This window comes from Podarcis raffonei, chromosome 15 (assembly GCF_027172205.1).
Source record: "Podarcis raffonei isolate rPodRaf1 chromosome 15, rPodRaf1.pri, whole genome shotgun sequence".
Classification (NCBI taxonomy): domain Eukaryota; kingdom Metazoa; phylum Chordata; class Lepidosauria; order Squamata; family Lacertidae; genus Podarcis; species Podarcis raffonei.
This window is the reverse complement of record NC_070616.1, coordinates 23,701,920-23,723,972: the sequence shown is the minus strand read 5'-3', so window position 1 is coordinate 23,723,972 and position 22,053 is coordinate 23,701,920.

Genomic DNA, 22,053 nt, shown 5'->3' with positions numbered 1-22,053 from the left:
TAATGGACTATATGGATTATAAATTAATCATGATGGGGGACATGAATGGAGTAGTTTCAACAAATATGGACAAAGCACAAAGACAGGTAGTTACAAAAGATGGAAGACTACCAAAAACTTTTTTTGAAATGACTGACAATATGGACTTGATTGACATTTGGAGAACAAAACACCCATTAAAGAGAGAGGGAACCTTCTTTTCTGAAGCCAAAATGACATGGACTCGGATTGACCAAATTTGGGTGACTAGCAGTATGGCGTCGAATATAAAGAAAGTGGAAATCTGCCCAAAAACTCTCTCCGACCATAACGCAGTAAAGATGGTGATGAAACAAACAACAACTGGTTCCTTCAGATGGAGAATGAATGACACCTTACTTAGAGACGAGGAGATCTGTAAAAAGGCCCAAAAAACTCTGAAAGATTACTTCGAAATTAATTTAAGGACTAAAGTAGAAAAAAGAATAGTATGGGACGCAAGTAAAGCCGTGATGAGAGGGTTTTTGATACAACAAAATACATTAAAGAAAAGAAAGCAAAACGAGAGGAAAGAGAAAATTTTGGAAAAGATAAAAGAAGGGGAAAGGAAATTAAGACTGAAGCCAAAATCGCAAGAGATTTTAAGAGAAATTAAACTGTACCAAACACAATATATGGAACTGATGAATCAAGAAATAGAATGGAAAATTAAACAAATGAGACAAAAGACTTTTGAATCTGCAGATAAATGTGGCAAGTTATTGGCTTGGCAAATAAAGAAGAGACAAAAACTCAACACGGTAACAAACTTAGAAGTGGAGGGAAAGAACATATGCAACCCAGTGGAAATTAGGAACTGTTTTCAGAGCTACTTTAGACAATTGTATACACAAGGGCCACAGAAAGAAACAGATATACAACAATTCCTCGAGAAAAATGGGCTGAAAAAGATTTCGCAGGAAAGTAAGACAATTTTGAACCAGGAGATATCAGCACAGGAAATAGAAGATGCCATTCAAAACATGACGTTGGGCAAATCACCTGGACCGGATGGATTGACTTCCAAATACTACAAAGTTCTGAAGGAAGGGTTGATACAACCTTTGAAGGAAGTCTGTAACGAGATTATGGAGGGGAAAAGGGCACCCGATACGTGGAGAGAGGCCTATATTACACTTATACCAAAGACAGAGACGGAAAAGACCCAACTTAAAAACTACCGACCCATCTCGTTATTGAATGTGGATTACAAAATCTTTGCTGACATTTTAGCAAAGAGACTGAAAAGAGTTTTGATGGAGGAGATTCATGGGGACCAAGCAGGCTTTCTCCCGAAAAGGCATTTGTCGGACAATGTAAGGAATATAATTGACATTTTGGAAAAGTTGGAAGTGAATATAAACACTAAGGCTGTTTTGATATTTGTGGACGCCGAGAAAGCCTTTGACAACATTTCTTGGAGTTTTATGTTGAAGAACCTCCGGGGGATGGGGGTAGGCCAAGGGTTTGAAAATGGTATAGGTGCAGTATACTCTGAACAGAAAGCAAAATTAATTGTAAATAATGTGGTAACAGAAGAGTTCAAGATTGAAAAAGGGACACGTCAGGGGTGCCCTATCTCCCCATTACTTTTTATATCGGTCCTGGAGGTTTTGCTTAATATGATTAGGAAGGACCAGTTGGTTAAAGGGGTTCAGGTCGGAGCTAAACAATACAAATTGAGAGCATTTGCAGATGACCTAGTACTTACTTTACAAGAGCCAGAAGCTAGTACGAAAAGAGTTTTGGAAATAATTCAAGAGTTTGGTCAAATGGCAGGATTTAAATTGAATAAGTTAAAAACTAAGGTATTGGAGAAAAATTTAACACAGATTGAAAAAGAAAGGTTTCAGAATGAGACGGGGTTGACTGTGGTTAAAAAAGTGAAATACCTGGGTGTGAATATGACAGCTAAGAATGTGAATTTATTTAAAGACAATTATGAAAAAACTTGGACAGAAGTGAAAAAAGATCTGGAGATTTGGTCAAACTTGAAGCTTTCCTTGTTAGGCCGAATTGCAGTTATAAAAATGAATGTATTGCCAAGAATGTTGTTTTTGTTTCAAGCATTACAAATAATGGATAAAATGGACTGTTTCAAGAAGTGGCAGAAAGATATATCTAAATTTGTCTGGCAGGGCAAGAAGCCCAGAATAAAATTTAAGATATTAACGGATTCAAAGGAAAGAGGGGGGTTTGCCCTGCCAGACTTTAAACTGTACTATGAAGCGGCAGCTTTCTGCTGGCTAAAAGATTGGCTGCTTCTTGAAAACACAGACATTTTGGATTTGGAAGGTTTTAACAATATTTTTGGGTGGCATGCATATTTGTGGTATGACAAGGTTAAAGCGCACAAAAGTTTTAAAAACCATATTGTCAGAAAAGCACTATTAAATGTCTGGGTCAGATATAAAGATTTGCTGGAAAACAAAACTCCAAGGTGGTTGTCGCCAATGGAAGCTAAGGCAGTTAAAAAGTTAAATATGGAGTCGAAATGGCTAAGATATTGGGAAATTCTGGAAAAGGAAGGGGACAAATTGAGATTGCAGAGCTTTGAAAAATTAAAAGGGAAGGTGAGAGATTGGTTGCATTATCATCAAATAAATGAAGTGTTTAAATTGGACAGTAAAATTGGCTTCCAGGTGGAAAAATCAAAATTAGAGACTGAACTGTTAGAATCCAGTACTAAGAATTTGTCAAAAATGTATAACTTGCTGCTGAAATGGAATACACAAGATGAAACGGTTAAATCAACTATGATTAAATGGGCTCAGGACATTGGTCATAATATTTTGTTCGCTGACTGGGAAAAGTTGTGGACCACCGGGATGAAATTTACGGCATGTAATGCCTTAAGAGAAAATATAATGAAAATGATTTATAGGTGGTACATAACCCCAGTCAAGCTTGCAAAGATCTACCACTTGCCTGATAATAAATGTTGGAAATGTAAAGAAAAGGAAGGTACATTTTTTCACCTTTGGTGGACGTGCCCGAAGATTAAGGCATTCTGGGAAATGATCTATAATGAACTGAAAAAGGTATTTAAATATACCTTCACTAAGAAACCAGAAGCCTTTCTCTTGGGCATTGTCGGCCAAGGGGTGTCAAAGACGGATATAACTTTCTTTATGTATGCTACAACAGCAGCTAGAATACTCATTGCAAAGTACTGGAAGACACAGGATCTACCCACACTGGAAGAATGGCAGATGAAGGTGATGGACTACATGGGCTTGGCAGAAATGACGAGCAGAATCCGAAACCAGGGAAAAGAAGCGGCGGAAGAAGAATGGAAAAAGTTTAAGGACTATTTAAAGAAATATTACAAAATTAATGACAGTTAGAATGATGTTGGAATAAAGTAAATGGTTACTATTAGTAATGGTTAAGACAAGGAGAATAAGGATGATTAGCTTAAATTTATAGCAAAATAGGGGAAGATTTGCTGAACAATTGATTAGAATTTGGAATACAGAAACGGGAGGCATGAGGAAGTCGAGGAAGAAAGGTTTAAGAAATCAGGACATGAAAGGGTACTTGTTTTTTGTTTTGTTTTTTGTCTTCTGTTTGTTTATGTATGTTTTGTTTGTATGAATATAAAAATTGCTTAATAAAAATATTATAAAAAAAAAAAAAGAGAGAGCATAAGAGTAAGACCAACTCGTGTCTTCTCCCAGGAAGGATATTATGGCATATACACCTCCATTAAAGAGCAGGAGTGTCATTTTTGTTTGGAATGAAGGCAAACATGATGAGGGTTCAATAGCCCTCTCCTCCATACATGGAGGAGAGGTCTATCAAAGGCTACTAGCTATGATGGTTATGCTCTGCCTCCATGGTCAAAGGCAGTAATGCATCTCAGTACTAGTTGCTGGAAACCACAGCAGGGGAGAGTGTTCCTATGCTCGGGTCCTGATTGAGGGTTTCCCAAGTGCATCTGGTTGGCCACTGTGAGGACAGGATGCTGGATGAGATGGGCCATTAACCTGATCCAGCAGGCTCCTCATAAGTTCTTGTGTTCAAAAAATGACCCATACGGTGGGGAAAGTGGATCAAATGAAGCATTTCTCCCTTTCCCAGCTGGGGTCATCCAAGAAAATGAATTGACAGTAGATACAGAGCAGACAAAAGCAAAGTTGGTCTGGTGTAGTTATCAGCAGGCCATCTCAGATCATGAAGGTTATGATGGCTCTGTCAATTGGATATGTAATGTATACAGCCAATTCCCTCTATTCAACCATTATCTTTTTTTTAAAAGATATTTATTAGAGTTTTACAAAATGAAAAAAGAAAAAAGAAAAAATACAAATAAAAAACAATTCCATCTTTCCATCACATTCTTTCATTTGCTTGATTCCCGAACCTCCTCAAACCTCCCTTTTTGTATTCCAATTTAATTTGTTAGTTCAGCAAATCCTTCCCCTCTTTACTTATCCTAATCTTTAATCTTAAAATAATGTAACATTAAATTTTTGTCTATTAATAATCCAATATTTTCATACTCCTTATAGCATTGTAGCTAAAAACCATATAACTTTTCACCCAACATCCTTCTAACATTCATTAATTTTACAATATTTCCGTAAGTAGTCTTTAAATTTCTTCCAATCTTCTCCCACCGACTCTTCTCCCTGGTCTCGGATTCTGCCGGTCATTTCTGCCAATTCCATGTAGTCCATCACCTTCATCTGCCATTCTTCCAGAGTGGGTAGATCTTGAGTCTTCCAATACTTTGCAATAAGTATTCTTGCTGCTGTCGTAGCATACATAAAAAAAGTTCTGTCCTTCTTTGGCACCAATTGGCCGACAATGCCCAGAAGAAAGGCCTCGGGTTTCTTCAGGAAGGTATACTTAAATACCTTTTTCATTTCGTTATAGATCATTTCCCAGAAAGCCTTAATTCTTGGGCACGTCCACCAAAAGTGAAAGAATGTACCTTCAGTTTCTTTGCATTTCCAGCATTTATTACCGGGCAAATGATATATTTTTGCGAGCTTGACTGGGGTCATGTACCACCTGTAAATCATTTTCATAATATTCTCTCTTAAGGCATTGCATGCCGTGAATTTCATACCTGTGGTCCACAACTGTTCCCAGTCAGCAAACATAATGTTATGTCCAACATCTTGTGCCCATTTAATCATAGCAGATTTCACCGTTTCATCCTGAGTATTCCATTTCAACAGCACGTTATACATCTTTGACAAAGTCTTAGTTTTGGGTTCTAACAGTTCTGTTTCTAATTTTGATTTTTCCACCTGGAAGCCAATTTTCTTGTCCAAATTATATGCCTCCATTATCTGATAATAATGAAGCCAATCTCGCACTTTGTTTTTTAGTTTCTCAAAGCTCTGCAGTTTTAGTCTATCTCCCTCTTGTTCCAAAATTTCCCAATATTTTGGCCATTTGGCCTCCATATTGAGCTTTTTCTGAGCCTTCGCTTCCATTGGTGACAACCACCTTGGGGTTTTATTTTCCAATAAATCTTTGTATCTTATCCAGACATTAAACAATGCTTTCCTGACAATATGGTTTTTAAATGCTTTATGTGCTTTAACCTTGTCGTACCACAAATATGCATGCCAACCAAAAATGTTGTTAAAACCTTCTAAGTCCAAAATGTCTGTGTTCTCAAGAAGCAGCCAGTCTTTCAGCCAGCAGAATGCTGCTGATTCATAGTAAAGTTTAAAGTCTGGCAGGGCAAAACCGCTATTCAACCATTATCTTGACTTCTCTGTTCAGGTCACAATACATGATGATAGCTTGGTTTATCTGATACCCTGGTTGTCTGTTGGGAACTGGGTTGAGAGACACTCGGTTGAGGCAATGAGCAAAGGAGACAACCAAGTGCCCATTAGGTGACTTGGTGTCTCAGCTAGATTTAACCCAGTGCCCTCAAGCAGAAAAAGATCCCACAGCTGGGTTGCCCCGAACACATCATTTTTTTTAAGGAACAGTTGTGATGTTTTATCCTCCTCCTCATTTTCTGAGATGGCTTCCAGTCGGCATCACAGCTGGGGAGATGCAGCTGGGAAGTTTCATTTGATAAGAGTGCTCCACAGTCTCATTAGGGGGTGAAAAAAGCTAGTGGTGGAACTCAAGTCGAGACAAAGAGGGAGGGAGAAAGGGGTAGATTATTCAATGGAAAATAAATGCCAACTTCTTCATTCAGAAATCTTTAGCCAAGGGGGCTCCAAAAAGTGAGGAGCTGCGGTAGTGGGATTTATTTCTCTCTTTTTTTATCACTTTGTGAAAGTTAAAGACAGGTTGCAATTAAGTTGTGGAGGTAAGCATAGGAAGGTGCCTTTCACTGAAGCAGAGCATTGATTGGTCCATCTAAACGCAGTATTGTCCACGTTGACTGGCAGTGGTTCTCCAGGGATTCAGGCAGGAAAAATTCCCAACCATATCTGGAGATGCCAAAGTTTGAAACCGAGACCTTCTGCATGCAAAACAGATGCTCTACCACTGAGCTATGGCCCCTCAGGGCTGGGGGTATAGAGCAGGTTTTTAGCTCACAGACCTTCTAAGCTTAAGTCCCAAAAGAGAGTGTCTTACCCAGGGCCGGATTTAGGTTTGATGAGGCCCTAAACTACTGAAGGTAATGGGGCCCTTTATATGTCCAGCTGCCCTTTGTCAACGACAAATTGTCATGGTTTTTTGTGTTGCATATATGCTATATGGTAATTTATGGACCTAATAGGTATCTAAAGCCATTTGCACATGTAGAATATAGGCACCCAATATATAGAAATGAGCAAACCAGTGATATTTTAGGGAGCAGGCTAGCAGACAGGGCCCATTGCTTACATCATAGGAGTATACACAACACAAAACACTATTGCTGTATGCAGGTTTTATTTTATTTGTTTTTTTATCTTATATTTTGGAAATGGACATACAGGTTTTTTTCTTTAATTTTTTGGGGGCCCCAAAGAGAGTAGGGCCCTAAGATATAGCTTGTTTAGCTTATACATAAATCCAGCACTGGTCTTGCCTCACCCAAAGGAGTATCTGCCCCTTTGGGGAAATTGGCACATCTTCCAACGGGGGTGTTGTCCTGCTTGAGTTCTGGTCTGCCTTGGAGGTACTGCAAAAGGATTCCCCATTCCAGTTCCTAGCTGATCCATCTTCTGCTGTGGTTTGGGGGTGTTAGCTATGCTTTAGCTGGTCCTGGTGTCAACTGACTTCTTCAGGCACTGCCTCTCAAGGTTGGCACCAGAGGTTAGTATGGTTAGGCATCTGCCAAAGGAACAGGAGCTCAGAAGGGCCCATCACTACCTCTGCCATCTTTGAGGCTTCCTCCTGGTGCTCTTGCCACTCCATCATCATTAGAGCTGTGACATTAAGAAGATCAAAAGAGCCATGCTGGGTGCACCTTTTGAGGTGTGCAGAAATGCACATTCCCATCCTAGGTCCACTGCAGTTGTACATGACTACACTGAGTGCAGCTTGAACTGGATTGGGGCCATTGTGTATAAGACACAACCAAGATTAGCTGCACAAGTTTCACTGAATAGGCTACTTCCACAAGTGGAGTGCAGCAGTCTGCCACTTAAACAGGCCAATAAGAGCATAAGAGCCTTCTGGATCAGAACAGCAGTCCACCTGTTTTCACAGTGGACAACCAGATGCCAGTAGGAAACCCACAGGAACACCCTCTCCTCCTGTGCTTTCCAGCAACTGGTATTCAGAGGGATTACTGCCTCTGAATGTGGAGGCAGAGCACAGCCATTGTGCCTTATTTATGAATTTATGAATTTATCCAATTTTCTTTTAAAGCCATCCAAGTTGGTGGCCATTACTTCCTCCTAGTTTAGCTATGAATTGCACGATGAACTCCTTTCCTCCCTCTGTCCTGAATATTCCAACATTCCATTTCAGTGGATGTCCACAAGTGTCAGGAGAAAGGAAGAAAAACTTTTCTCTATCCGCAATTTTACTGAATAATTTTTTGTTTTTGGAAATTAATCCCTCTACTGCAGCGCTCCTCTGCTTCTTACAAGGTGTAACTGAGATTCCTCATTGTAAGAACCTTAACAGCTCAGGAGATAGAGGAGTAAATCATTATTGGCTTTGGTATTAAGACAGGTCTCTCTGCCTTTCAAATTTGATTGATATCAAGCTCTGATCTCTGATTTGCACGTGTGTGTACACTGGTCATACTTCCTTTGAAATCTCTCTCTCTCTCTCTGGATTGCCCGTATTGCTGAGTAATTTATGTATGACAATATGAGACAATATGAGACTAATTCTGTTATTATGCCAAGAGGAAATTGAATCTGGGGACTTTAGCTTAGCATTTGGGAGAAATCTTCAAATGAATCTGGAGAGCAGGAAGGGGGGAAAGCCCTCCGTGTTCAATTCACTTGCTTGTCACCTTGCCTGCCAGATTAAGTCATTATGAAGGGCAGATGGAGCGAGGAGAAATGAGGAAAAAAGCACAAAGAGAGAGAGGGAGGTGGTAAGGCTAAATGGGGAAATGAGGATTCCGTAACGAGGGTGAAAAACATGAGAGTAAATAATAGACTTTTCTCCCCTCGAAGGTCACTTTAATCAAGCTGACCTCCAAACTGCACATCAACACTTCTGCATCTTCTAATGACAGAATTGATGTCATGGGTGGATGGGAAGGAAGGTGTCATCCCAACAGATTCCACTACATCCAAGATGGTTATGGGTCTCCCCCATTAAGTCTGGTGAATTTATTATATAGATGCTTTCTCTTGCATTCTTCCTTCAAGCTGTTTATATTCTGTGCTTTGTCAAAAAACCTCAGGTCACATCTCAAGAATTTCAAATTATAAAAATCGAAACAGAAAATCATAGACTCAGAATTGTAGAGTTGGAAAGGGCCCCGAAGGTCATCTGCTCCAACCCTCTACAATGCAACTAAGGCTAGTAGGGGTATTCTTATGTAGATGAAGGGGGGGAGGAAGTGCCATCACCTCCTCAGGATTGCGAAGGGTAGTCCGGTAAAGGATCCCTGTCCGAAGCCTAGGGAGGTGAGGGCCTAAGGCACGCCCCCAAGCAGTGATCCTGGGGGAGTTCCTAGTTGATGTGCATCAGCAGGTCTCCCCCTACTGGTGGTTAACCCTTTCCGGTCTTCAAGCAAACAGGCTGAAGCCGGATAGTTGGTAGGACCAATGCCTAAGCCAATACCGCTCATCACCTGTAACCAATAAAGTTGTGGCCATTTTTTAGGCTATTAACCAAAATACTTGTGTCATGTGTCGTTATTTCCACCAAGGGGAGGCGGGAACTCACCACGCAACCAAGGCATCAATGACAGATTCTCTTCACAAGTACTACTGGCAAGCCACATATCCCCCATCTTAAATTTGTGGAGCTGATTATTCATGCCTAAGTGTAGAACCTCACACTTGTCCCTATTGAAAATCATTTTGGGTACGACAAGGTGAAAGCACACAAAGCTTTTAAAAATCATATTGTCAGGAGAGCACTGTTTAATGTTTGGACTAGATATAAAGATCTACTGGAAAATAAAACTCCAAGGTGGTTGTCACCAATGGAGGCTAAGGCTCAGAGAAAACTTAACATGGAGGCTAAATGGCCAAAATATTGGGAAATTTTGGAACTAGAAGGGGACAGATGGAAACTGCAGAGTTTTGAGAAATTGAAAGATAAAGTGCGAGATTGGCTTCATTATTACCAAATAAGGGAGGTTTATAATTTGGACAAGAAAGTTGGTTTCCAGGTGGAAAAATCTAAATTGGAAACAGAATTGCTAGAATCCAAAACTAAGATCTTGTCAAAAATGTATAACTTGCTGCTGAAATGGAATACTCAGGATGAGACGGTAAAATCTGTAATGATTAAATGGGCACAAGACGTTGGACATAATATTATGTTTGCTGACTGGGAACAGTTGTGGACCACCGGGATTAAATTTACGGCATGCAATGCCTTAAGAGAGAATATTATGAAAATGATATACAGGTGGTACATGACCCCAGTCAAGCTTGCAAAAATCTATCATTTGCCCGACAATAAATGTTGGAAATGTAAGGAAAATGAAGGTACATTCTTTCACCTTTGGTGGACGTGTCCCAGGATTAAGGCGTTCTGGGAAATGATATATAATGAATTGAAAAAGGTATTTAAATATACCTTCTTGAAGAAACCAGAGGCCTTTCTCTTGGGCATGGTCGGCCAAGTGGTGTCAAAGAAGGACAGAACTTTTTTTATGTATGCTACAACAGCAGCAAGGATACTCATCGCAAAGTATTGGAAGACGCAAGATCTACCTACTCTGGAAGAATGGCAGATGAAATTGATCGAGTGTATGGGACTGGCAGAATTGACGAGCAGAATCCGTGACCAGGGAGAAGAGTCGGCTGAAGAAGATTGGAAAAAATTCAAGGACTATTTACAGAAATATTGTAAAATTTAAGAAAGTTAGATGGTGTTGGATTGAAATTGAGAGGTTTCTAGCTGAAATGATATATAAGAACATAGATGGGGGGAAAAGGGGGTTTGAAAAATAAGGTAATGTTACAAGCTGTAATGCTTTAAATGAAGGATTTGCTGAACAAATAATCTTAATTGGGATACAAGAAGGAGAAGTATGAGGAGGTCTGAGAAATTTGTTATTTAAAAGTATGGTTTATGAAATTTATGCTTTTGTTTAATGTTTCTGTTTGTTTTGTTTGTTTGTTTTGTTTAAAAAATTGGAAAACTTAATAAATATTTTTTTTTAAAAAAAAAAGAAAATCATTTTGTTAGTTTTGGCCCAGTTCTTCAATCTGTTAAGGTCATCTTGAATCCAGACTCTGCCTCAGTTTGATATCATCGGTTTGATATCAAAGGCAAATTTGTTGAGCACCCCCTCAGTGCTTTCATCCAAGTTGTTTATAAGGATGTTGAACAACAACAAGCCGAGGACATAACCCACGAGGCACCCCACTTACCACTCCCCCCCCATCATGATGTGGAACCATTTGTAAGCACTATTTGGGTTTGATCAGTCAACCAGCTACAAATCCACCTAAGAATTACTGTGTCCAGTCTATATTTACCAGTTTTTCTGCAAGAATATCATAAGGGATGTTGTCAAAAGCTGTACTGAAATCAAGATACACTACACCCACAGTATTCTCCTGGTGCACCAAGCTTGTAACTCTATCAAAACAAGTAATGGGATTCTTCTTGCATTACCTGTTTTTGAGAAACCCATACTGGGTCTTAGTAATCACAGCATCCTCTTCTAAGCGCTCACTCACTGACTGTTTAATTATCTGTTCTAGGACCTTTCCTGGTATCAATGCCAAACTGACCAGACAATAGTTACCTAGTTGTCTCCCCCTCCCCCCTTTTTTTTTGAAGATGGGAACAACATTTGTCTGCTTCCAACCCACAGGGATCTCAAGATGATGGACCAGGTGGGCCTTTGATATGATTCAGCAAGGCATTTCTTCTGAATAAATCTGAAAGGCTGACTTACATGCTTTGTGAGATTGTCTCGTGCTTGTGAGAATAAAGGCTGGGCTGAGCTTTGCACTCAAAGCTAAGTTCTTCCTGACTGCTGGTGGTAGGGAGTTTCCTTGTAATCACCCCAGCTCACTTCTTTCTTTGCCCCCTATTTCAAGGTCTTGGAAGCAGCAGCCATGGTCTTCCAAGTGAGTGGTAGCCATCATGATCTCCCTAAGAGTGAGGGTGGGAAACAATGCCATCACTCTAAATAGCTTTGGGAAATGTCCCAATCACAACAAGGTTAATGCTTGCTGACCTCACTCCAGAGGAGAAGCATTGGGGAGAGGGGGGGGGAAGAGTGGCTTCCAACTGTAGGAAGTGCCAGAAGTTCCAAAAACAAGTTTGTACCCCCTTTATACTCCCTGAACCCCCAAGTTTACTTCTTACAATGGGATAGCTCACCTGGAGTGAGAGACTTCATGTCATTTCTGGATTCAGATTATTTCCAAGGGGACTTGTTTTGGCCCAGAGATTCAGAAGCAGAGTAACAGTTGGAAAATCTGAGGCTTTGGGGGGGTTGGGGGGAGGGATCAGGGAGGTGGTCTAAACCTATGCTTTCCTATAACCTCCTGTGAGTGCCATAAACAGCAGCAGCCCAGTGAGCAAGACTTGGCCTGTGAGGAACTAACATCTGGTTGCTTTGGCAATCAGTTCCAAGACAGGAGTTACAACTGCAAGTGTTACACTTGCTGAAATATCAAAGAACTAGATTGGTACACCCACACACAGTCCAGGGTGGGATATTTATCTCACCCTGGTAACTTCTGTTGATGTCATTGCATTTTAAATAAATCATAAGCTGCCTCTAGAACATTTGTTAGCAGGTGGAACATATATACTCCAAAATAAAAGTGTGCAAAAAGATTTTGCAAGGTCTGTTTGCTGTCCCATGCTGGGCCAGTCACACAAGTACAGTTTGGATTCCTCTTCACTAGCTGATCAGACAAGGCTTTATCCCACTGGCTGATTCAGACCATCCAGGATCTACTCCACTCGCAGTCGCACTTTAGTATCCCATCCATGTAGCCATTCCTCCCTACTTTTCTGAGATAAAAATAGCCACAGTGTTATGCCTCTGGTCATATTTCAGCTTTAACTCCCTTGTTCTTTTATGCCGTTTTGTCACATCTTTCATGTTCCTTGAACCTACTTTTTTTTCCTGAGTGCGTTTAATTATGATGAGCTTGTTTATGCTACTGAAAGAACAATTAGCCCTCAGCCATAGCAGCCTTTCTCAGTAATCCTGTGTGTATACAAGTATGCCAAATTTGCTTCCTCCCTCTCTGCCGCCCCCCACCCTTACTCGCGCATCCATCACTTTGGTGTCGAATGCTATTTTACTATTAATTACGGTGTGTAATCTCCGGGATTGTTATTTATTAATAGATTGTTCTGAGCTTCTGGAAAGTTCATGATTAAAACAGGAGGATCAGAGCAATCTCAGGGAACAGATGGACCCAGGGAGGTATCAGAGGCAGGGCTGGTTAACATTCTGAGCACAGCCAGAAGTCTTGACAAAGGATGGAAAACAGAATCAATCATCATTATCTAGAAGAAAAAGCTATCACTCCACATTAGAAAATGAGCAGTGGGTGCTCTAAAACAGCAAGAGGAGACTTCGAAGAGTTTCAGGCGGCGGATAAGGAAACCTAAGATGGATAAGTGTCATCAGGGAAGTATCATTCTGCTGACAGGGGAGGGTGGGAGCAATGGAGGTCAGACTAGTAACGGGGGAGGGGAGAGGGGATGGTAGCCTTTCTTAAATATATTGCAAATAAACAGCACAGAACAAATTGCTTTATGATTCCTGGTAGCCCTTGAAACATATAAGGGATTCAGCAATGTGATGACCAGGGATTATCAGGGCAAATCTTTGAACAAGAGTCTGAGGTCAGCCAGGAACCAGGAAGCAGAAGCCATGGGACAAACCTGAAGAAATCTACGGAAGAACAAGTCATAGACAAACTGCAGAATTTGCTCTCACAAGAAGCAGGGGTGGCCACCAACTTGGATGGCTTTAAAAGAGAATAAGACAAAATCATGGGGTATAAGACTATTGATGGCTCTTTGCCATGATTATTATGCTCTACCTCCACTGTTAGAGGCAATGTGTTTCTAAATGCCAATTGCTGGAAATCACAAGTGAGAAGAGTGCTTGTTGCACTCAGACCCAATTGTGGGCTTCCCAGAGGTATCTGGTTGGCCAGTGTGAGAACAGGATGCTGGACTAGGTGGGCTTTTGGTCTAATCCAGCAGGGTTCTTCTCATATTCTTAGCTAGAGAGAGGAGCAAGCCAGAAGTTAAAACCATTGAAACTTGTGGCTATCACTATACTGTATATTATTTTGCCATTTCCAAATCTCCCAACCTTGGGCTTTACTGGGTGACTCCAAGTTGTGAGATAGGGTGGAAAAGATATTTTTCACCATACCATCATTTTACGCACTTCTTTAATGTACCCTTACATCTCTTTTTTCCTAACCTAGAAAACTCCAAACCGTTGTGAGGTGAGCAGTGATCTCAGGCTTAGACTAGATACAAGGAAAGGCTGTGCCATGGGAGGGCAAAGCTCTGGTGTTGCTTCAGGAAGAGATTGAGCCCTATATAGTGGTTGTAGCAGCTGCTGCATCTCCATTGCTTCTTCCTCCCTCGCTGAATAGTGTCCTTTCGGTTTATGGGTCTCAGCCTGCTCCATCAGTCCTTTACACTGACAGAATAGGGGAAACTCTGGTCTCACTGGGGCCTCTGTAATGGAGTAGATACCAATGGCTCATCTGGTGGATGTGTTTCTAGAGCTGGTCCTTCAGCCTTCCCCTTTGGCCTAGTTGGCCAAAGTAGATGAAAAGATCTGCATGTTCTAGCCAACAAATAATTGTCTGTCACGCAGATTTGATAAACCAACACAGGCCTAGTTTCCAAAGATACACCCATTAATAGGACACTATTTTCATTTTTGGGGAGTGAAGTCAGAGAGCCAAACCATCAGCTGATGAAATGACGTATGCATCACTGGCAAGTACTTCTGTACTCATTTCACTGTGGCTTGAAGAAGGATAGTTTAATGGGCTCACAAGCCCTAGATTTTCTCCTTCAGCGTGAATGGGGGGGGCGGGACTTTGCTTAGTAAAAATGAAAACTATGTATTAGACATCACATAGTCAAAAATGAAAGTCTACAGGTAGGGATGAAAAGATCTGCCCATTTTAATTCTCTCCATTTCTCTCTTTTTCCAAATCTGAAATTCAGTTCTCCATATTTCTGCATGAAATCCTTATGAAAATTCTCTGGCAGGGGAAAAAACCAAGGATTAAGCATAAATTATTAATTGATATAAAAGAAATAGGGGGCTTTTCCCTGCCAGATTTGAAATTATTTCATGAGGTGGCCTGTCTCTCCTGGATCCAGGAATGGTTGCCTTTAAGAAACACAGATCTGTTAGATTTAGAAGGTTTCGACAACCGATATGGATGGCATGCCTACTTAGATATGACAAGGTCAAAGTCCACAAAGGATTTTTAAAAAGACTAGTCCCAAGAAGCCAGAGGCTTTTCTTCTAGGTATAATAGGTTCAGATGTTTTTATTTCCTTTTTTTGTGTCTGTATTTTGGAAATTTATTTTAAAATGTTTTAAGAGACTTTGGCAAAACAATTTTGTCAGTGCTCATGGATCCCATCTATTATTATGTGAATAAATGTTTCTGATTAAAATGGTTTGTATAAGTGTAGCATTTGTTTGGGGGCCTGAATTAAGGGTTTATTTCCATTGGGATATTTTTTGACGAAAACGAAGCACAGCAACAGGGTCTCCCTCAAGCCTTTCCTTTTCAGGACATTGTAACTGTGGTCTGCCAGGACTCACAGCCAGTGGTTTCAGGCCAGAAGAAGGTGGGCTCTGAGGCATAGGGAGGAGTGGGAGGTACGCTCTAGGAGGCTAAGGCAGGCAACAACCTACTTCCCAGGTGGGGCTCACTAGGTTGGGAAGGAGGTGAGGGTCACATGCCTCATCAAGCCCAACTGCTGCAATCAGTTGGCCTAGGCCAGTTGGCCTACAAATAATAGGATTGGGTCTGGGTTTGGAACAATGATGTGCTGTTCAAACTCTTGCACAGCTAAGCAACTGAAGATATTCTGCACAGTAATGGTTTGGATTGATGCTGTGGCTAATTGTCTATGCCATATGCAATACAAAGTGAAATAATAGCCATCTAGAAGATATTACCGTAGCAAACATCTGTTGTGGCAGTTAAGTATCTGGAGCGTGCACTGCAAGTTTCAGCAAGAAGGGAATAAACTCAACAAGGAATGGAAAGCTTTGCCCATTCCTAGGGGAGAGATTTGCATCCATTTTTGACCAATACTCAAAGCTGAGGTTTGCTGAAACAACTAGGGTGCTTTGCATTTGCAGGGACCTGAATTTAATTCTTCCCTGGAAGAGGATGGTCTAATTTATATACTGCCTTTCCTCCAAGGAACTCAAGGTGGTGCACATGGTTCTCCCCTTCTCAATTTTATCCTCGGAACAACCCTGTGAGGTAGGTTTGGCTGAGAGACAGTGGCTCTCTCAAGGTCAACCAGAGAGATTCATGGCTGAGTGGGGATTTGAACCCTGGTTTCCCAGGTCCTAGTCTGACACTCAAACCACTACATCTTTACACTATTTAGCTGTGATTCCCCCATTGCAGGGGTTGAACTAGATGACTACTGGGTTTCCTTCCAACTCTACAATTATATGGTCACTCCCTGTTCTGGCTGCTGTATCCTAGTCCCTTCTGCTCTGTTTATACACTTAGGAGCAAACATATGAGTAGAAGCACAACCCTGGTGTTCTCAGTTCATTCGAATAAATTTGAGTCTGTAAAACAAGGACAGGGGATATTTGCCCCTTCCTGGCATTGGTCCTTTAGCAGGGGCAGCTAACCTGTGGCCCTCCAGATGTTTCTGGATCACAACTCCCATTAATCCTGGCCATTGACCATGCTGGGCTGGGGTTGGTAAGAGCTGGAGTTGAAAAACATCTGGAGGGCCACAGATTCCCTCTCCCTGCTCTAAATCAGGCCCTGAAATCAAACAAGACAGGAACAACCTCCCCTCCCCTTCATTCTTTTCACACACAGATTGTAATTATAAGCTTCCTTATTGTATTAGGGGACCACAAAATTCATCTTCCAACAGAGGTAATTATAGGACTTGGCTACATCTCAAATGCCATCCTCATCAGAATCTCTGCAGCCGGTGTCTTGCTGGGTTTTGTCAAACAACGCTATGTCTCAGGATGCACCTCATTCAGCATCTTCTACTAAAGTGCTTCCATCTCCTCCTCCAAAGTGGCTTTCACTGGTTCTTCACTAGCATTCCTAGGAAACAGGCAGGTGCAATGGGGAAAATGTCATTCTGCATCCAATTACTCAGAGGTTTTAATTAATACATTCAAGAGCTGTGTATTTTTTTTAATATGACACAAATATTGTCACATAAGACAAGTTCATCACTTGCCTTTGTGAGCCTGCCCATTCCAACAATAACACTCTCAAAATAATCTGCTCTTTCCAAAGATGCTCCTCCCCAATAAAATAAATCATATGGATGGTATCTTAAGCTGGGAAGAGAAAGATAAGAGCATAAGAAAAACCCTTCTAGAGGTCTGTCTAGTCCAGCATCCTGTTCCCACAATAGTCAATTAGATACATGTGGGAAACCCACAGGCAGGACACAAACACAACACCTTCTCATCAGTTGTGTTCTGTGATGGCCTGGGATTCAGACTCGGATGCTGAACCTGAGGGATCCCAGCCTGCACAGTATTCCCTGCCTCCAGAACCAGCTGAGCCGGGGCTGGGGCTTGAGCCTGAAGGGTCCTCACCTGTGCTGGATCCTCAGCTGCAGGCATCAGCTGAATCTGCTCTGAGGTGATGGAGGACCCATTGCCTGCAGGTGCTCCACTCTCAGCCCCGTCAGAGGAAGCTGAGGTTGCCTCTGGGTCCGGTAACCCTCCAGGCTCTCCTGAGCTGAGAGGCTCAGGGCAGAAAGGCAGAGGGAACTAAGTTCCCACAGGAGGAGTGCACACCTAGCCAGGAGAGGAGAGTCACCAGAGGATCGGGGCCGCCCTATGCCTTGGGGCAGATAAAAGCCGGCCAGCCCCAGTCCCAAGTTGTGGGAGCAATGTTGTTGGTTGCTAGTTCCTGCCAGAACCCTGTCCTGCTTCCCTGCCTTAGCTCCTGACCTGCCCTGGCTCCCTGCTTGCAAGCCTGTTCCTGACTTCACCTGACTTCCTTCCCTGCACCCAGCTTCAGCTACTACGGACTGCCTCCTCATTGCACCTTTGACCACAGGCCGGACTTGGACCTCACCTCTTGGGTAACCCATGGGACCAGCACAGGTTCACTGGAGGTAGTGCACACTCATCATCAGAACTAGTAGCCATGGATAGCATTATCCTCCAGGATTATTTCTAATACCTTTTAAAGTCATCCAAATTGGTAGCCATCATTACATCTTGGTGGTAGCAAATCCCATAATTTGATTAGTCACTATGAGAACAAGATGTTGGACTGGATGGGCTACTTGTCTGATCCAGCAGGTGGTTCTTAAGTATGAAATTTTTCCACATTCTTAAACTATACATTAGCTCCTCTTTTCCCATTTCTTTCTTTCTTTCTTTGACAAGCAACGCTTAGCCTTGCTGTAAAACGAACACTAAATGATTGTTCTATGCCATCTCCTGCGCCAGGTGCCCCACAACAGAACAAGGCCCTCTGTGCTTGTTCTTTCCCCAACCAGAAGCTGTCATCTTTCTTCTCATCTACAGCAGGAGAGCAGGCAAGGAAAAGAAAACACAGATGCCTGGAATGTGACTAGATTATCTTTTGGTGGCAAGAAAGAGGTCCCGATAGCAGTGAAATCAAGGCTCTTGCCAGGAAATGGAAGGATGATGGGAGAAGAAGAAGAAGAAGAAGAAGAAGAAGAAGAAGAAGAAGAAGAAATAGTGAGAAAGATCTTGAAAAACACTAACCTTTCTGTTGCTTGACCCAGAATGGTAATTTTCTGAAAATGAAAAAAGAGAGAGAGAGGTGCTTTTGCAAATCAGTAAGTAGGGTTAAAGCTCTCTCTTTAGGGATGCAGTGAATATTCATGCTTTTCTGCCTGGAGTGTGAAAGCTAAGTAGATAATCATCCCAAATGTGTGAACATATGGGGCAGAATGGAGATAAAGGCACCAGTTTTATATGTTTCTGGTTTTATTTGGGAAGGAGGGAAGGCCCAGCTATGAACTGCAATGTCCAGACATGTTCCCATTGGATTCAGTCTAAAGTGGAATTTGTACCGGATTTGGAGGCACCCTCTTAAGCAAAATAGCTGTAAGAATATTTGAGGAAGGTGAAAGGAAGATGGTTAGAAAAGCAACATAGCTTGGTGTGTGCTCAAAAGCATATTTCTGCTGTGTTTCATGAAGCATACATAGTTTGATATCATCCGCTGTTTCCTTTCTGCTGCAGTTCAACTTCTGTCAAAAATGAAACTATTTATCTGACTGATCACTGTGGAAAAAATCTCATAATTAATGATGCTATTAAGTATTTTATTATGTTATTCTACACCATTCATTTCAACGCAAAAGAAACTCAGTGCAAAGCATCCATCAGTTATGTATTGCTTATAGACTGAAAACAACTGTATCAAGGTCATGAAACAAATCAGCAAACACTGGCAATTTCTGCTCCTGATTTTGGAATTCTATGACATCCCTTGTAAGGGATGATGGGAGTTGTAGTTCAAACCATCTGGAGGGCATCAGGTTGGCATATAGTGAAATATGATCATGTTCTCAACAACCACCTGGACATCTGGGGAGAATGAACTGAAGCAGCACTGGGTGGTGGTCATGATGGAACTTCTCAGTGACCCCCTGGTGGATGCAACTTCTCCTCCCACTTCAATGCTCTTACCCGTACTTAATTTCCTGGGTCCTCCAACTTCATTTGCAGCCCTGGGCTCTTAAGAGCACTGGAGCTAATCATTTCAGAGTCACTGAGGTGTTCAAACTCCTGATGGCTCGTAGTTCTGTTAATATTGCTGTACCACAGCCCTAGGGAGACTTGGCTCAATGAGGAGCTCAGCACTCCAGGAGAAACTTATCATCCTATAGATCGGCAAGAGTGAATCGTGAATGTGATGCCTGAAGATTACCAGCAGCATGCTGGCTGGATGGAAATTGAAAGAGAAAGGAGAGGTAGGGGAGGAAAGGATATTAAAAGAAAAACATCATGACTCAATGCCAGAATGACTAGGTGAACCCAGGATAGATGCCAGTGAAAGGCATAATCTATATAAGTCGCAATGTTGCTCTGCTGGGAAAGACTGGAGGTGCTGAGGTGGCTGAGGGGACCATTCATTATTTTTGATTTAGTGCTTCACAAACAAGGAAAACATGCCTGATGCATTGGTTGTATATTCTTCTATTGATCTCCAACTTAGTTTTCCAAACTTCCCATCCATCATGCAGCCCCTTTGACTACCCCAGCAGCCTCTCCCCCCAATTCAGATGGAGGATGGGGATGAAGAATAACCATCTTCTGTCTCTCTGGAGTCATGAACAAATGATGGTTTTCTGAGAACAGACACTATGCAGGACAGTGCTGGCTCCAGGTTTTGAAAGATGCTTGAGCAAGGCCTCCTCTATGAAACACTTTCCCCGAGTTGGTCTACCTTACCATCTGCTTGCTTGCAAGGTAGAGAGACAGTGGGCAAGAAGGCAGCAGCATTGCCTGCTCTTCTTCCTCCCTACCACTGGTATCTGGACCAGAGTGAAACACATTGCGATGTTGAAGTGGAGGAGCAGGCCCAGTGAGGCACTTGTCCTAGGCCTCCCTACTGAGGTGGACCCTTGGCAAATGCCCGGCCATGCCAACCCTTGACGCTGACCCCAATTCTCCAGATTGATATAGCAACAGGACTGACTTGTCATCATCTGGCAGATATTCCCTCATACAAAAGGTGAGGGGAGATTCATGCTCTTCAGGTAGGGGCCAAGGCAACCAAACAGGAAGAGGAACTGTCCTGCTGACTAACTCCCATTCATGATACAGTGGTACCTCAGGTTAAGTACTTAATTCGTTCCGGAGGTCCATACTTAACCTGAAACTGTTCTTAACTTGAAGCACCACTTTAGCTAATGGGGCCTCCTGCTGCTGCCATGCCGCCAGAGCACGATTTCTGTTCTCATCCTGAAGCAAAGTTCTTAACCTGAAGCACTATTTCTGGGTTAGCAGAGTCTGTAACCTGAAGCGTATGTAACCTGAGGTACCATTGTAATCTTATAGAAGCTTCCACTTCATTATAACACCTTAGGGGCTCCCTGGTTCTTTTGTAACTTTTATTTTTCACTCCTAAAAGTTGCTTGGGTGAAAGTTGCTCTGGGGCAAAGCAGTGATGGGGAATCTCAAGCCTTTGGCCCTTCATCTGTCCCTTGGGCCTCTCCTCAGGCTACACCCCTCCCAAAGCCACACCTATCACTGGCTCTGCTTCTTACTCTCCTTGACTGTTTTTTCCTATCTTTTCAACTCTGATAAAGCTTGCTTGCCTGGGTGGAAAGTAGAGCAGGGCTTGTGCATTTGTGTAGAATAGAATACCCTCTAAGTGTTTCAAGTGGGACATCCCGGATTGACAGAAGCCTCCCCAGCTTCTGATCTCAATCCCAGATGTCCCATTTTGTCTCCCATGCTCTGGCTGCACCAGAGTGCGGGACTAAAAGATGGGCTTTCCCCCCCGTCCCACCCTGTGGCATGAGTCAGCTGTCTCACACCAGAGTGCAGGACCAAAAAATGGAAGGAAAATGTTCCTTGACCCTGTACTTCATCACTCTTCTTCCTCCCTTCATTGTGGCACTTCCAGAAGTCTCTGAAAGTGCGGCACCAGTGGAGGAGGAGTCAGAGGCCACACAGCCTGGCACAGCCCCCACCTAGGCCTTGCAGGCCGGTGCAGCATCTCCTGAGCCTGTGGAGGAGGTGGAGGCCATGGAGAAAGGTATGAGGGGGGAGGGGCATCAGGGAGAGGGTGAGTGGGTGAGAAACAGGGTCAGCAGAATGGTGAGAGGGTGCCTCGATTTCCCCTCTCGAAATGTTGGAAGGCTATGGAATCTAGCCTACTGTACAATAGTAAAGTTTACATTCCGTGTCCAGAAAGTGGTGTTGGGGGATGAGTGTTCAGACCCCTGGGCTCTCACTTGTGGGGTGCCTCAGGGTTCTGTCCTCTCCCCCATGCTTTTTAACATCTACATGAAACCACTGGGAGAGATCATCAGCAGGTTTGGGCTGGGTGTTCATCAGTATGCAGATGATACCCAGCTCTACCTCTCTTTCAAATCAGAACCAGTGAAGGCGGTGAAGGTCCTGTGTGAGTGCCTGGAGGCAGTTGGAGGATGGATGGCGGCTAACAGATTGAGGTTGAATCCTGACAAGACAGAAGTACTGTTTGGAGGGGACAGGGGGCAGGCGGGTGTGGGGGACTCCCGGTCCTGAATGGGGTAACTGTGCCCCTGAAGGAC